Source organism: Mytilus galloprovincialis, chromosome 1 (assembly GCF_965363235.1).
Source record: "Mytilus galloprovincialis chromosome 1, xbMytGall1.hap1.1, whole genome shotgun sequence".
NCBI lineage: Eukaryota > Metazoa > Mollusca > Bivalvia > Mytilida > Mytilidae > Mytilus > Mytilus galloprovincialis.
In genome coordinates, this window is record NC_134838.1 from 59,745,072 (window position 1) to 59,763,531 (window position 18,460).

General features: G+C 31.0%; 1 long non-coding RNA gene across 2 annotated transcripts in view; it reads right to left on the minus strand.

Annotated features, from left to right (window-relative positions):
• Positions 1–18,460, minus strand: part of LOC143083255 (uncharacterized) — a 39,423-nt gene that overhangs the window by 10,099 nt on the left and 10,864 nt on the right. The window contains exons 1-3 of one of the 2 annotated variants that reach the window (XR_012980635.1): positions 11,782–11,853; positions 9,497–9,556; positions 2,935–3,288 (exon numbers count right to left, since the gene is read on the minus strand). This is a non-coding gene — a long non-coding RNA (uncharacterized LOC143083255). Of the gene's footprint in view, positions 1–2,934; positions 3,289–9,496; positions 9,557–11,781; positions 11,854–18,460 lie in introns of those variants that run through there. The other variant, XR_012980612.1, reaches the window with a different exon arrangement.

Genomic DNA, 18,460 nt, shown 5'->3' on the forward strand with positions numbered 1-18,460 from the left:
TATACAGAAATGGAAAGTTGCCTAAATGAAAATTAAAATCATCGAGTTTGTCATAAATTTTGGTATTCAACCTACCATCAGTAGTCATTATGAGAAAAAGGTCTAAATATGAAGCAGATTTATCTGTGTTGGTAGTATCTTTAATTGAAGTGTAGGAGCTTTAAATCTGCTCTCGCGAAACGTTAATAAATCGACAGCGACTTCACCCCGTTGTATTAGAGCTTTCTTACAAATTGACAAAAGGTACGGACGAACGTAAAGGGAGCACGTATTTCATTTCCACAATAACAATTTAGAGTCTTTGTTTTATCCGGTAAAACATCATTCTTTTCTAAATCAAATTTATCTTTCAAAAATAATAATATCGCAAATAAAACACGCTTTTGATAAAAGAAAACAGAGAAAAATACTGTCAAAAACACTTACGTCCGATACGTTACTTACGTAAACCCACGAGTACACACATTTCCGCGGGAATGGTTTAAGCACGAGTTTCACGATTAAAATTTTAATGGCATTATTGAAGTACGTAAGTCTAAATTTGACGACAAGATTCACATTTATTTTTTATATTTTAAAGTACAATTTCCAGCAAATAGTCAGGTTGAATATCGAGATTTGAAAAACAATGATGCTACATTGTTTTGAAAGAGTAATGTTAAATAAATCTAGAAAAAAACCCAGATATCGTGATCAAGTTTTTTTTCTATTCATGTTATGTTAAATGTTACAAAAGGTAATGTAACTCTTGTAATCGCAGACGACAAATGTGAAACTATAACTTTTATTGCAAATTCAGTTTAATATGAACGTTACAAAGTTCGCACTGTTAAACAAGTATAAAATGGGGGGTAAAAAGATAAAAAAAACCAAACAAGTTATGGGAAAAACCATTGAACTTCAAAAGGGGAGGGAGTTACTAATACGCTTTTTTTTGTTTTCTTAGTTTTTCGAAGCTATCAATTATTTTTTTTCTTTAAAATTTTAACACTATATAAAAATCTAGAATTAAAGGCTAGGAATGTGTCTCTTGAGTAGAGGTACTATGTGCGAATAACTCCTAAATCTACCATTGAGCTTTAATTATAGATCAGCTATTCATATACATGTAGATCTAAACACCTAAATGTATATCAAAAAAATAAATCTACAATTTTGCATCATTTATATTATGGATTTCATAATGACGATTTAACAGTACACATGCTTGGAAGATAGACGCGAAGTTGTCACTCATCGTCCAGTTGCTTATATTTAATGAATGTTCAGAACTGTAGGCAAAACGCAATTATACGCTAAAATAACGGTTCCATTGCCTGGGAGAGCCCAACTACGGTGTAGCATATATACACATTAAGAGAGGCCAAATGAATATTACCCGTGGAGAGGCGATGATTCACAAGTTATTGAACGAGCACCAGCATATGTCATAGTATGAAGATCATATTGAATCAAGGAAGTATTTTGTTTTTTTATTTTTCTGTAAGGAAAGAAGACAATGTATTTGCTTTGATATTTTCTTAGGTTAAACAATGCAACATTGTTATTTTGAAGAGTGGGGGACGGGATTTGATCACTTTTATTTGAATTTTTAGGGGCATTTTTTTCTTCTGACTACCCGACTATATTTAGGATATTTTAAAGAGTTATCTCCTTCCACCTGGTGGTATTATATTTTAACCTATCGTACGTCCCGAAATTCTTAATATCTCAAGAAAAATTTAATTTAATAAGTGTCATTGCATGTAGGGTAATGGTCCGAAGTTCCATGACTATTATTTGAATATGTCAAATAAAGGATCCCTAAAACGAGTCTTGCGTATGATTCGTCATGCGTACGTACCTTTCGTCAATTTGTAAGAAAGCTCTATTAAAGCCAGTATTGGAAACTACAACGTATCCATAGAGATACAGAAAATATAAGCCATTTGCATTCCTCAATATTTCCCCCCTAAAACCCGATTTAATTTTCATACTGAAAACATAGCTATTTTATGGAATTTATACCCTATGAAGATTGAAAACTTTGCACTTTTGAAAAAAATATATAACTGATTAACAAATTATAAAAGCCTTTTATGATCCCACGACGTCTAACTTTTCCTCGAGACAACTGAAATTTTTCTACATTCATAACCTAATTAAAAAAATTGGATCTAATTTGGAATTGGATTTACCTCTTAACTGTGTAATTTCATGTGAAAAGATATTAACAAAACGTTGACCAACTGTTAAGCCATTTTAGTGACATCAAGTAAGACAAAAAAAGTGCAGGGGATAAGTCAAACATAAATAAATATAAACAGTTCACAGCATCGATTTTATAAAGAACAGGCCTTAAATCGCTAAATATTATTTAAGATTATCGGAATCTTTTGGACCAATAATTGAATCAAATTGTTGAGTTGTGTGTTAGACGTATGGGAATTTTGACACTTAACATTTACTACTCATACATCTTAATGGTACATTAAAATTTGTTGCCGTAAACTCCACTTTCCCCATATTTTTTTTACCTATATTGTTATTTTTTAATATATTTTTACATTTCTATTTCAAACAAATATAAATACTTATATTAAGTCAAACAATTGGTTGTGTGTATAAACCTGATAGGAGGTACTTAATTGCAAGAAAAAGCTTTGCTGTGAGGTCAATTAATCCATCTTATCGTGTTTCAAACATAACCAATCGTTAGCCATTTTGTATAAAAATCACATCAAACGTTCATTCAAAGTCAATACTAGCACGTGAGTTACTAGGTATTTTCCGCAGTAATGTGTCAGTTTGCTGTTTGATATCGCATACGGCACATTGACCATCATGAAACATTCTACATGGGTTCTATAAACCCTAATAAAATAATAGCTCCCTGAATATCAATACTTTTGTAAGTGCAATTGATTAGAAGGTTGAATAGTATACTATGATTACCTGATCCATCGAACTGCAATGTTGCGGTTGCCTTGAAAGTGTTGTTTTTCTCGTCGAAACTTCGAACCTGACACCCAAACACATACTTTTTCAAGACATCTGTTGGATAAAATATCCAGATGAAACCAATCCCGGCATGTAAACACTTGCATATTTTTTCACTGCATTCTCCTACGCTATTATAGCATTTTCCTTTGTCAAGTTTTACAGTATCAGCAGTGATGTTATCAACAAAAAATTCCACAGCGTGAAAAGCAGGTTCTTTGGATGATTTACATTTGAGTTTTACAAGTTCAGTGTTGTTGTCACCTATAATTTCCCCCGTAAGGATTACATCATTTGAATATGCATTACCTGTACCAAATATAACATGAAAAAATGAAATAAAACCATCGAGTTTATGCAATTCAAAGATGATTATTGAATATAAATAGAATAGAAATTAGCAAAAACATATTGGGCAGTATAATAATAAAACTCACTACGAGAGGTAACTCCTCCAGAAAAAAGACGTGCAGAAAAAAACATGTTTCATTTAGCATGACTTGGTACTTGAACAAAACAGTAATATGTGCCTTGTTCACTTAACATTTGTGCCTTACAAAACCGTATTTCGTAAGATGTAAAGTCACAATACAGAAATCTTGCCCAATCCATCTACCAAAATATTTTCCAAATAAAAAAAAGATAAAAAAGACCCAAAAAATTTAAAAAAGCAGGGTCTATGGTCAGTCACTTCTTTGAATCTACCGCTCCAAAAATAAAGAACAATAAGCAGCCCTCCTAACATGTTGCGTTCATTCTCTTTCTGTGGTATTTATCATATAGCAGTAACTATCTTATTCTTCAGACTCTTATCATAATAACGTTATCATAATAAAACCGTCATATGCACCTGTTCTTATTCTAATGTTCTTATAGAGAATTATTTTTGTTTTTTTTTAACATCAAATTTTTATAGGGTTTATCCATATTCAAATATTGGTTTTTTTTCTGTTGGAGTACATGTAGATATTAACCAAAATTTGCACATTTGGAAACAAATCTTAGTATTTATGATTTGTCCAACAAATCTATGTTACGAAAGTAAAACAAAAAAAAAGCTGTTTTAAATGAAAAGTCTTTTTAAGGATGTACATATACATGTATACATACAATGCCGATATCAAATGTGATTGTAATTAAACATCTAAAATCGACACAATAATGCTAACACATGGGTATGGAGTACTATTCAGTCGGAAAGCATGCCCTTAGAAACGACCGTTGTTGCTACTTTCTTAAGACAACAATTAAAATGATATTAAAACCCGCCATTCTGAAATTGCGTTAATTTCGTGGATTATTTTTTTGGCGCCAATTTGGAAGTTTATCTTTTTTTCAGTTTCCTACTTGCCATTAGGGTCTGAAATAGATTTATTTCGATTTGTTGAGCATGGAGTTTATTATTAAAAGGAAAAAAAATCTCAAACATGTCAAATTGGCCGTGTTTTAACGATCCCGTAATGTCGTTGATCGTCATTTAAAATTATTTTCTTCTATTTTTCACAGATTAACAAAGACTATATGTACTATACAAACAATTAATAATACGTATTTCAAAATTTAAAAAAAATCATAAAGTATAACGTTCTATTACCCCTTGGGAAACCCCGTTTGAACTAAATTCCAAAAGAAAGACATTTGTTGACATTGTAATTTTTCGGTCTTACACATCGATGTCACCTGGCATCTGAACACAGTCAATGTACACACATTTAGTATGTTTGTTTGAAAAAGCGAGATCAGCTGTGAATATTTGACTGGATTAATTATTCTCTTTAAGTCAGTGAAATGTATGACTTAACTAAACCAAGGTAAGGTAATCTTATACTGTCTTTGCACAACCTTAACTGCTTTAGATGCACTGACATAAAACACATTCGTTGTTTAAAATAATAGTTTTTTTTGTGATAAAGGAATCCTGCAAAAGTAAATGAGAAAGTATTGTCCTAAATTTGAACTTAGGCAGCCAACAACCATTTGATTTTCTGTAGGGGGTAGGGGGTGGTGGCTTTTGATTGTTTTGAAGAAAACATATTTGTTTCCAATTTTTTGGATAAAAAATAATTTGTTTTTGACCCTGAGAAAAAAAATGTTTGTTTTACCCTCAGGTGCCATTAAATGAAATGCTAAAATTGAAAGAGAAGAATTGTTTTCAACTTGTCTGGAAAAAAATCCATAGCCCTGCTGCCTTCAAAGAATCTCTTTCAGAGTATCATTTTAATCAATCTTATTCAAAGCATTATACTGACATGAAGTGTGACTTAATTTTGACTTGTGATCTAAAACATAATTGTTGACTTAGCCCCCAGAAACTGCTCTGAAATACTTTTATATAAATGTAAAAATGCATAGTTTTTTTAATGTTATTATTATTTTTTTCAAATAGAAAAAGAAAAATATTACTAAGTCTATTTTGTTTTTATTTATTTTCAAGTTCATGACCAGCACCATTTATTTATTGGTTTAGTGTGTTATTTTTATAATTTGAATCCATTCATTAGAACTATAACTTGCATGAAATCAATGAGACAACATGTATAGTTATATTTAGTTTGTTCATACAAGGATTGCAAACTAATTTTCCTTTTATAAATTTAAAATAATGAAGATTTTACATTCAGAATACTTTCATTATGATCTCTTTTATGTTTAAATGAAAAAGATGGACCAACTTGCAAGTGTCAGTAATGAAAAGGAATTCCTTGATCCATTATTCATGAATATTTAGACTACCCCTTGTATAAATTGAGTAGACATTTATTTCTGTGTTAAAATAATTTGGTTGCAGCAGTTAAAAATACTTACCAAAACATGAATATTAAATTAACTCTTGAAATATTAAATTAATATTAAATTATTAACCCTATTATGGCACATAGGGACACATAGGGCCTATTTCACAGGGACTGAGTTCTGAAAAGTGATAAAATGTGTTTCTCTATTTTTTGGCACATGTTTACAGTATAAAAATATATTTAATAAGATAATTTTTAATAATATCCACATGTAAATAACAGCATATTGCTTGATATAACAATAGTTTGTTCATGATAGTGTCAAAGAAAAGGACGTAACTCGTGAATTACCGTCGGCCCCGCTTCGTCAGAAATATCGACACATCTAACTGCACATTTGCGTATCTTAGCATATCAACTGGCACAAATTTGACACATCATAGTCCAAGTTATGTTACATAACATAATTTAAATTCAGCATAGCTTCCCGAGAAGTTAAGAAAGAAAATTACGATTTTAATTTTCTGTGACCATTTTTTTTCGTCAACACCTTGACTTTGAAGACACATTTTGAGAGAGAAAAATGAGTTTAATCCATAATTGAGTTGAGTAATATATTTTTTATATACTCAAGAATATTCATTTAAAAGGAAATTAGTTTTAATTAATGCAAAAAACTACAGATTCCAAAAAACGAGCTTCACTTTTTTTTGGTAAAAAAATGCCCATATATGGTAATCACATGACGTCCATTGTTGCTTTAAGAAATGGGGTCAAACCGGGGTCAGCTTTCCGACTGTATTTATTATATTTTATCATATACTTAGCATTGATATGATAGCTTTTGCATATGTGTAATGAACGGAAGTACACAAGCAATAATTTCCCAACCGGGCTGATAACCCATATCAGGGGCATCTCGTGCACAAAACTCATATCATTACTTCTCGTGCAAGTTACTTCCAGTATTTCCGGTATCGTTTGTTTACTTTTCCATTGTGGCGTCAGTTTTTTTTATCATTATGACGTCACGTTTTACGGGAACTTTTGTGAAGTCCATTGACGGCGAAAAAATAACGATGAGGTGTATTGGATCCAGTGGAAAATCTGTTTATACAGAACCAGCTGTTATTGGAAAAAAAAGATGTAAACATGGCTTAATCTAATGATATGGATTTTTAAAATGATGCTAGTTTATCATGAATTTACAGGATCTACAGAATCTATGTTATCAAAAATATATATGGAGGTAGTGATGTTATTGTTAGAAAATTATAGTGTATATTCTGTTGGATGCATACTTTGACTTCTTTGTAAAGTTTTTGACTGTTTAAATTATTTCATTTGTGTATTTGCCTTACATAAAGCAATTGTCGGAAGTATATGATAAAGAGATTAATACATGGCCTTTTCCATATCGACCCGGGTATCATCCCTCGACCCATATCAGCACCTCGACTTCGTCTCGGGCTGATATGGGGGTCTCGGATGATACCCGGGCCGATATGGAAAAGGCCATGTATTAATCTCTATGTATTTTTTTTACATAAACTATATATATAATTGAGTATGATATAAATTGCAAGAAATTGATAATAGTCTTTAAAACGTGTGTGTGTATTGTTCTGAAAATTGAATTTTGATTATTACACATGTCTTTCAATAGTTCAAATATTTCTCAAAACTATCATGTTTTATCATTGTTTTATCGTTGTTCTCCGATAACACTGCACATATTTATAAGTTAACCTGTCAGGCATTTAATGAGTAATATTAAAACGTGAAGAATTAATACATTTAAATTGTTCTTTTTCACAGCTGACTTAACCTTATATCGGCATTTGTCTGTAAACATTTGAATCTTAAATTTATGTTTTGAACATGAGTTAGTTAAACTGCCCTTTTAATTTCAAACTTATTTCAGAAAGAATAGGCTCTGAAGAACAATTGAATCATTGAAAGAAGATATGATGATCACCTTGTTGTCCTATAGCACATTTACTGTATAAAAATCAATTATTACGTATTGGTGGTATTTCATATACACGATATTTGATGAGAATTTGAAGAGAGTGAATATAATTCTTATGTGAAAGTTCCTCCACTTGATGTCACCGTAGAAGACAGATCAGAGAAGCAAAACATCTGTTATATATATATTAACTGGAGTAGGTGCTGTAGGAATAAATGTATAGCAATTCAGATTTAGAAAATTCAAACGTTGAGGACTCTAAGCATTATACTTGTCATAAATTATAAGGGATAACATGTACGTTCAGGTATTTCACATCCAATTTTTTATGGAAATATTCTTTATAAAGCACGAACATGTCAGTATTCACCTCAGAAGCTAACAAAACCTTTAAATAGACTTATTAAGAAGGGATATAGTTACGATACTGTTGTCAGGTCATTAAAGATTGTATATTTTGGCGTTAATATTGATTCACTTATAGGGTCTTTGCATCGAAACTAAACACATTTATCTAGAAACCAGTTGTTGGCATGACACGGGTTATGTTCTTCTCATAAATGTTCTCATACTATGATAATTAACCCCTAACGGGAAGGAATGTGCCTGATATTCATATGATGGAGACATAATCTTTCAATTAGTTTAATTGAAGTCTGGAGTTGGCATGTCAGTTAACTGATAGTAGTCTGTTGTTATTAATGTATTATTGTCATTTTGTTTATTTTCTTTGGTTACATCTTCTGAAATCAGTCTCGGACTTCTCTTGAACTGAATGTATGTGCGTATAATTATGCGTTTACTTTTCTACATTGGGTAGAGGTATAGGGGGAGGGTTGAGATCTCATAAACATGTTTAACCCCGCCGCATTTTTGCGCCTGTCCCAAGTCAGGAGCCTCTGGCCTTTGTTAGTCTCGTATTATTTTAAATCTAAGTTTCTTGTGTACAATTTGGAGTTTGTTATTGCGTTCATTATCACTGAACAAATATAGATATTTATTTAGGGGCCAGCTGTAGGACGCATCCGAGTGCGGGAATTTCTCGCTGCATTGAAGACCTGTTGGTGACCTTCTGCTGTTGTCTGTTCTATGGTCGGGTTGTTGTCTCTTTGACATACTCCCCATTTCCATTCTCAATTTTATAGGTTTACCTGGGTTTAGTTGGGGGTATGTAAATCTCATTTGTACGTTCTAGGCAGTAATTGAAACATTGATTAAAAATGTGTGTGTGGAGGTTAAGCTAGCTACAAAACAAGGTTGAAACCATCATTGTCGTCCAAAAAATGCATGTAGTAAGTCAACAATATTAGTTTTAATAAACCATTAGATTTCGGCATTTTGATAATATCATTTTAAACATTCAAGTTAGTATGATAGTCATGTGACATAAAGACTTTACGAATATATTAAAAAGAAAATAAATCGGTCCACTTTTTTTACAATGTAAACAAATATTTTTGAAAGAAAATGATTAATTTTCTACTACTTTATTGCTTCTAAAGATTTTCTATTGTCTTAAAGGATAATAAAGAATAAAAAAAGGATTTTTAAATTCCAACCTGTATTTAAAAGTCACCCTCTGAACCTGCAAAAACGTATCTTGACCTTGTAAGTGTGGTGACCTCTGAATTGAGGTTCAAACTGCATAGGTATTATTATATCGCGGAGAGAGTACACACTTTGTGCGTTATTAAGATTACATTTATAGTATGTTTTACTGTTATCAATTATACATGAATATATTATCGATACAAAATTTATATTTTCAAAAAATCAAACAAGTCGTTAATCATATCAGTAAAAAACAAACCTCTCAAAAACCATATTGACGCTGCGATGCAGAGGATACCTCCTATACCCATCGTTTTACCTGAAAAAAAACCCCAAACAAATCATAATTTAAGAATACTTCAAAAATAATATAACTCTCAGTTTCTGTTTTTCGAAAACTGTAAATTACGGGTAAATTACGGCTTGTTATCCTCCCTGATTATGTTATAGATAATGCATATTTTAAGGTTTTTCTTGTCGTAGAACATACCGAGGGATGTCAGGATTGATCAAATGAAAGACCGACCGTAGTGAGGTCTTTCTTTGAGCAATCCTGAAACCCCGAGGTGTGTTCTGCGACAAGAAAAACCTTAAGATATGCATTATCTGACTTATATACCGTCAAAAAAAAAATATTATTTTTTATAAAGATTTGCAAAATTTAGCATTCTATTTTACTGACCACACTCAAAGTGGGATATTCCTTTCTGATGCGTTTAGGTTTAAATACGCCCTACGGCTCATTTAGATGTGAAATAAAACTCACTAATCAATCTAGATATAAAACCTTTTAAAAATGATTATCCATACACAATAAAAATACTACTGTAACTGCATGAAGAAAGAAACAAATGAATTGTTACCATCCGATAACGGTGTATGACGTTTTATTAGTTTCCGAAATTAAAAAGCGGGAAAAGACGATTTCTTTTACACCTGTCATCGACTGAACTTTAAAAAAGAAATTCCCAAATCGGCAACAAAAAACGATCAGACGAATATAATTTTGAAGTAAATTATAGATTGCATTTTTATCAAGGAAAATAATGACCTCAAGCAGGTCATTATTTTATGCCTTGGAACATATTTCATTGAAACATCGTATCGTCCGGGTTGATTCTGAAAAAGAATCACCTATGGTTCTGAATGAAAATAACTCCATATAGGTATATAATATTACAGAAGTACTTTTTTCAAAATTTATATCTAACAGCATCTATACTGCAATCTGATTATTTGAAGGATTGTGAAAAGGATTATCATACATTTCTTTAATTATGGTTTGGATTATGTCTCTTTGATGTACACATAACATCTCTGCACAAACATAGAATACTGGTATAATCTATCAAAAGTCTTTAACTAGGAGCAACGATAGTTGTCTAAATCATGACTGATATTAACAAAAAGACACGTTTCTTTCAATCTTGCATCTTCATCACAATTACTATGATTGTGGGATACTATGTTTTATTCATAGTCATCAAATGAATCCATCATATTCAACCTTTTGCGGTTTACTTTGTAGTAATGATTAAATCGGTTTTTTTTATGTTTAACCTATTGATAGGGAGGTTAACAACTGTAATTGCTGAGTAGTCGTGATATGGGTAGCTTAACGTACTAAATCTGTCTTTTTGACATTACTTAATATATAATATATCATTATATCGTGTCATTGGTCAATTTATACTTTTAGTGTATACTAACTTGTTTTGTTGATATTTCGTTTTGATCGAGTTAAGCCAATTGATATTTGATAGTGCGTCTTCCAATGTTGTAATATTATACTGCTGTTTCAGTTTAAGGTGAAGATTTGCGCCTGTTAAAACGCTCAAACTCGATGCATTTTTGGAATCTGTTGATCACTGGTTGTCGTTTATTTATGTGGTTCATTAGGGTTTCTCGTTTTTATATAGATTAGACCGGTTTTGTTTGGGGGGAGGGGGTTGAATGATTTTTCACAAGTCATTTGTGGTTTCCTGTAAACCAAGCCTCCGTGTTGAAGAATGTACTTGGTTACGAGGATGTAGATTTGTCTTATTGGCATTTATAGCATATCTTCTTATATCAGTACACCAAATTTGACCATAGTATCTTATTGCAAGAATTATAATTATGACAAGAAAAATTGTCAAATGGGTATATTGAAAATTGTATGGACATACAAAACGGATCATGAAAATCTAACTTTCCTAAATGAAAATAATAACGTTAGAGTGACATTTGGAACATTTGGGCTAATTTCAAAAGATGATTTGAATGAATAGACAGAGTAGCTATAGATAGACAATATATATGACCTTGTCTTCAATTACACGTCCAGAAAGCGACATTATTAAAAAACTAAAACATCAGCTTTATCTTTTGTATACTGCAAGCTTCAGTAACAACACCATTTGATTATCAGATTGTTTAGAATAACCTTTTAACTTTTAAAATAGTCTGTTATAAAAACTGCACTAGTTCATCATCATATAAACATGATAAATGAGACACAAGCTGAATACAAACGACCCAATGTAGAAATTACAATCAACTTACCATTATTATTCTTCAAGAATTCGCAGTTATAGTCTGTGGTTTCCGTGGTTTAATAAGGGTAGATAATAAAATGGCGGTTCTACGTATACGATTAAAACCTATCATGCATATCTTGAGGTACAATAAGGATACATTATATATCATTTATAATCTTGGAATTTTATTAATGTTATTCTTGCTTCTCTATTTATTTTTCTTTACTCCAATCCCGATTAAATTATTTGTATCGCCTCTTAATGAAGACAGTATTCAATTGTATATCCCGAATCTGTTCCCATTTATGTATAATATTGGATCGTCTCCAATAAGATATTTAAATCTCCTCTTACGTTACATGTACCTTTGATAACTATTATCATGTTTCAAATAGTTTTTCATAATGCAAACAAAGCTTGTTATTTTCATGTTTATATCGTAGACTTGAAAATGAATTGTAAATGTTAAAAAATTGATACAACAAACACGTTTAGAATTCACTATGCAAATGATTTGCTTAATACGGACGTCGTTCTTATTCCCGCCTTATATATTACTTGACATTATAATTTGCATTATTGTAAATATTGTAATATAATCTTAATAAAAGCAAATAATTATTTCAACAAAGAAAATCAAAATGACTTATAGACAAAGTATATAAGCTAAATGGAAAGACAAGAATACAAAATTGACCATAGCATAATAACAAAATGGTGAGATATATAAGAACCGGCCGACGCCAAAGTAAATTACCGAACAATATACCAAACAGTAAAGGTTAAAAATTTACAAGGACACGTAATCAAGAGTAACAAATCACTAGAACACGTAATACACAACTTCAGTAAGTTATTATTAAAAATCATCATATACTGTGCGTGAAGTTAATACGGTCTTGGTCTTGGTATTTTCCAATGAACTTTTTTCAAAGAAAAAGAACGAGACGTTCTTTGACATAACCTTTGCTCATCAACTTTCTACTCAGACAAAGTAAATTACCAAAAATTATACTAAACAGTAAAGGTTAAAAAATTACAAGGACACGTAATTAAGATTAACAAACCACTAGAACACGTAATTAAGATAATATACAACTTCAGTAATTTATTATTAAAAATCATCATATTCTATGCGTGAAGTTGATACGGTCTTGGTATCATCCAAAGAACTACTTTTTTCAAAGAAAAAGAACGAGACGTTCTTTGACATAACCTTGGCTCATCAACTTTCAACTCAGACACTGATGGCGTTTCGCAAAGTCTGAGTAGTGTATATATAATTAAAGTTTGCTTCATACCTTATTTCCAACTTCGAAAATTACACTGTGCAGGTTTGGTGGCATGTTTCAATATTCCAGCGATATGTAGTCTGTAACTTCGGTTACACATGATATTTAAGAACTTCCATTGACTCTTCATATTGAATTTATATAATTATGATACTTTTTGAATATCAAAAGTGTTCGTCATGGTAGGAAATCGTTTATGTATATAAACAAATTATATACAATTTTTATTAATATTTTATAAACAACAACTTTGCACATTTCTTTTAGTGCTTAGTGGAAATAATTAAGTTGAATAAAACGAAATGCCCAGTTTATATTTCCAGAACTTCAATAAACTAGTGTACAATTTCAGTTACATCACCTTGTCAAGTTTGGACGTTAATGTATAGAAGAACTATTTCGATGGCAGATATTTATTGTTTTCATTTAGTTCTTTCATGGAGACCTTATAATGGCTTTTGTTGAGGTTTTGACCCATTTAAATAAAAAAGTAAATAGTAAGTCTATCAAGTTCCATCCTTCTGGTGTTCAACATACAGTTTTCAAGACAATAGTATTAGTCTAAATATCAAGTAGCATGCTACCACTTTAAACATTAACGCCTTTTGCGAATTCATTTGTGCTTTATCTTTTACCTGATTTTTTTTTTCAGGATCGATTTACTCAATTTGAAGATCGGTAAACTACTGTCGTTTTAACTAATGTTCATCATATATATTCATTCGAAACTACAAATTTACAGAACAATATTTCGCTATACTATTTTTAAGATATCAATTTCTATGTGCTTTTATTTTTTCTGATTAAGATTTAACTTATAACAAACTTGGCAAAAACCTTTGTGTAAAATGATCCTTTTAAGTCAATCATATCATATTTTATGACGTGATTGTGATATGTTTAATCACAGATGTGTGCATACTTTATTATCTTATTCCTTTTAAATCAGTAGAACGGAAATTATTTGATCTAATTTACTGCCTTTTAAATTTTGAAAAAAAAACAGCTCTTTGTACATCTTCATATACTAGATTCAAATGATATATAGCCTGAGGTATTGTTAAGACCGTCGTTGAAGATCGTATGTTGAATTATGGGTGTCAATTTGATTTCAATATAATAGAAATATACCTAAATAAAAATGAAATAAAAAATAAAATAATCTATTTTATTATTGTGTCACATATTGATTGACATACATATTATAAAACAATATTAAAGCATGCATAGAACAATCAATACCCAGCCATATCATTTGGCTTATGAGACACATTGTACAATATATATATACATGTTCTTAAAAATCCCACGAAACTTTGAAATACTATATTTTTAAAACTAATAACTATGATTTAAGAGTATTTATAACATGATGAATAAAACTTAAGTTAAACGCGTTTTGCATATTAAACCTTTCCTGGTTGACAGTAATCAAGTCGTAATTATATTTCAAACAGGTGAGCTTATGTGAAAACATAATTTCAATAAATAGACTCAGTAGCTAAATAGGTATGCCATTGTCTGTGAGTAACCACTACCATGTAGAAAGCGATTTTTTTATTAAACCAATACAATGAACTCAATATTTTTTTTAGTGTTAGCTTCAATCATTACACTATTTGGTTATCATATTATTTGAATTATTCTGAAGACATAGTTTGAATAAGCCCGTAATAAAAAAAAATTACACTACTTCATATCCGTACACATAACAAACAGATTCATGACGAATAAAAAATGTGTTATTTAATACCAGTTCTGTGTAACCACTAACATGTGGCCAAGCATAGCCATAACTTTAAATATCTAAAAACAAAATACATCTTTATATATATACAAAATATAATCTATCTGCCTTTTAGAAAAGTAATGGCCGTTGCCATGGTCATCTAACAAATAATTCTGCTCAATTTTCCTTGTGAGTCAAACAAGCTAAAATCGTGGGTTTTTTTTTTTGTCAGCTGAATACATTAATTTCATATTCCTAGGACTTTTTTCTTTAATGTTCTTTCAAACTGTTTGAGCTATACGCTTCAATAAAATGAAATTAAACAATTGTTAGGTCTTATATATTTTTTTAGTGTTGTCAACGGTTAACCTAAACCGGTTAATCGTCGGATGGACCGAATTTCGAATACCGAAATCACTAACCGGTTAACCGGACGTTTTTTTAAAAAGTAATAAATTTGATATAAATGTGAATTTAAATCATTAAATAATTTTGTTCTATATAAAAATATAGCCGTGGTTATTAAGTTGAAAGATCAATTGTCCATTACATTGATTGCTATTGTTCATCCAAAAAACATAAAAATTTATTAAAAATTAGACAACTTAATTAGCACGGAGCAAGATCGTAAGTACAAACAGTTAGTTCACATGTTTGTTTAAAACTTAAACTTTCAATTAGTAATCAGATTAATTGTAACGGTTTACTTCATTATTTTACTTTTGATCTAATAATGCGAAGATCTTCATCCGAATGCGCAACCTTCGTTGTGCAAGACTTTGTCACACCTTAAAAATATGCCAACTAAAACAATGGTGGTACGAGTATCGTGCTAAGTGTTTTCAAATGGAAAATATTCCACATTATTTTCTGAGACATCAACAGAAAATAAACGAATCATCTGTTTCATACATTCTCAATTCGACGAGATCAAAGAAAGTTTTTTTTAATTATTCAATCTGAAGTTATTACAAACGCCATTTAGTAGATACGACGAATTGGATTCTTTAAAGTCAAACACCGCCAAGAATCCCCACAGACAAGCCTTGTAATCCCAAAGGACAAACTTCAATTCATCGTTTTATAAAACACGTACATTTGTAGGTTACTATAGATAAGGCCTTTAAACATCAATATAAACTAGCGGTTAATCGGTTGAACGATTATCCGACTAACCGGTTAGGAAAACTGTACGTTTTGACAACACTAATATTTTTTTTAAATTACTTCATCAGAAAACTGAACATTCTTAGATTGGCGTTGAATGTTAACTGATCAAACGATCAACTTAGTCTTGATTAATAAACAGTTTAATTCAGGAAAACTTCTATAATTATATTTTTGTTAATTCTATTCCGAAAATATGTCATTTTGGTAATTAAGGTCTTTCCTCTCCGCGAGGAAAGACCTTATTGTTTTTCTCCTGTTTTTTTTTTTTTTTTTTTATCCAGCATTTGTTTGACATGGCCTCCCCTCGTTTCGATTGGAGTTATCAAGACCAAATATGGACCATCGATAGACCTCATCATGAAGTATTACCAGATGAAGCTGTGTAGGATTTCATCATCCCCTTTAGAAGTAATCTCCATTTTATTGTTTTTTTTTCGACATGGCCCCCCTTCGTTGTTTTTAAAGATATCATGACCTTATTTGGACAATAGTTAGATCTCATCATGATGTGTTACCATATGAGGCTGCTAAGGATTTCATCATTCCCTATGAGAGTTATGTTCCCTTGAAGCAATTTCGTTCTTTTACATTTTTCGCAAAAAGTATTCAAGATAGAATCGATTTGAAAACGGCAACATGTACAAGACCAGACGGCAATGTTAATAAACATATACAATCATTTTGTTGTTAACCCTTATAAGGAGTTATTTCCCTTGAAAAAATATACACAATTTTTGAAAAATTGTATCTCGAGAACCGGAAGTCGTAAAGACTTGAGACCTACACCATTAATCTTAAATTCATGTGACCTTTAATTTGCACCCAAGGTCAAAGGTCACCAAGTGCAAAAAAAAATTACTTACAGCGTATAAAATGTTCATCTCGATGAGCTCTACATTTTATACATTGAGCTCAAAAGTGTCCGACTGTCTGTTCAAAAGTTACGACGGGATGATTCTTAAAAGTATAGTATTGTGTGTATATCTTTTTAAAGGTAACAGATATCAACCTACTATAAACTGCAAAGATGATCAGTAATTCAAGACCTTCAATTTGAGGTCAATGTCAGGTCATGATGAAATTTTACCTTGACCTTCACATTATACTGACCTTGACCTTGTGATATTTGAAAGGTCAAGTGGTCCTTGAATGGTGATAGTCCTATGTCTCTACGACTTCCGGTTCTCAAGTTTGGTATTGCATCATATATTTGATGGTTAATTGTGACCTTGGTGAACTTTGAAATTGTCCCAGTTCTTTTTCTTTAATGTTGTCCTTTATCTGTAAATCATTTACCATTTAACAGATTTGAGATATCTATTGTCGTTTTAGAGATAATGCAGTTTGAAATTTTGCGAGCGGCGGCATGTATTTCTGAATCAACAACAGCTTACCACTTAAAATGATTAAGAAATTGAAAAGGTTAACATAGTTATATGTTTGACCAAATACCAAAAAAAATCCATGGGAAAAAACACCAAAAAATCATTTTTAAATTTTCATGTTTTGCATTGGGGTCATCTGATATATCAAATTGAAGGTCTCAATAAACTCTACTTAAAAATAAAAAAATTAAACCTCTTTTTCATCCCAGGTGGAAGGGTGGGGTCATTTAGTGCACAAATTCAATTTTATTTTACGATAGGGTTGTTGTATATCAAATGAAAGGTTGTGATGTGTACGTTTGAAACATCAAATTCCCGACCTCCAAAAATTAGTTGGATGGGGTTATTAAGTGCAAAAATAAAACTTTCTAGAACATGGCGTTGTCGCATATCAAATGAAAGCTCATCTACCCTGTGTTGCATATATCATACTTCCGATCTCAAAAATGTAGGCGGGTGAGGTCATTAAGTGTTAAAAGCGAAAAGTTTCAGAAGGTATGCTTGTCGTATATCAAACGAAAGGTCGTACAAAGTACATTACGAAAACATCACTTTTACAGGAAAGACCTTTCAATTGTTTTACAAACAATTGAGATACTAGTGATATGTTTACCTTTCCTTTTCATAATGTATTTTGATAAATAATTTTAATACGAATAAAATAAAAAACGTTCTCAATCAGTATTTCACATAAATATGAATATAAAAAAGAGGTTTATGTTCTTAAAATGTGTTTTAGAAATAAAACTACAGAATTTCTTGAAAAAAAGTGGCTTTCCGTTTATGAGACGAAAAATATTTTCTTATTTATAAATAATAACATACTAGTAAGAGTCCATTTTATGATTTCATAGTCACTGTGATTACTAGGGACAAGATAATCAAATATGAATTGTTAATTTTATGATAAAATTATATAAAACTTAATACATATTTTATTCTTTTTAGCTCACCTGGCCCGAAGGGACATGTGAGCTTTTCTCATCACTTGGCGTCCGTCGTCTGTCGTCCGTTGTCGTCGTTAATTTTTTTACATTTTGAACTTCTTCCAGAGAACCACTGAATGGAATGCAACCAAACATGGCAGAAATATTCCCTATGAGGTGTTGACCAAGTGTTGTTACTTTG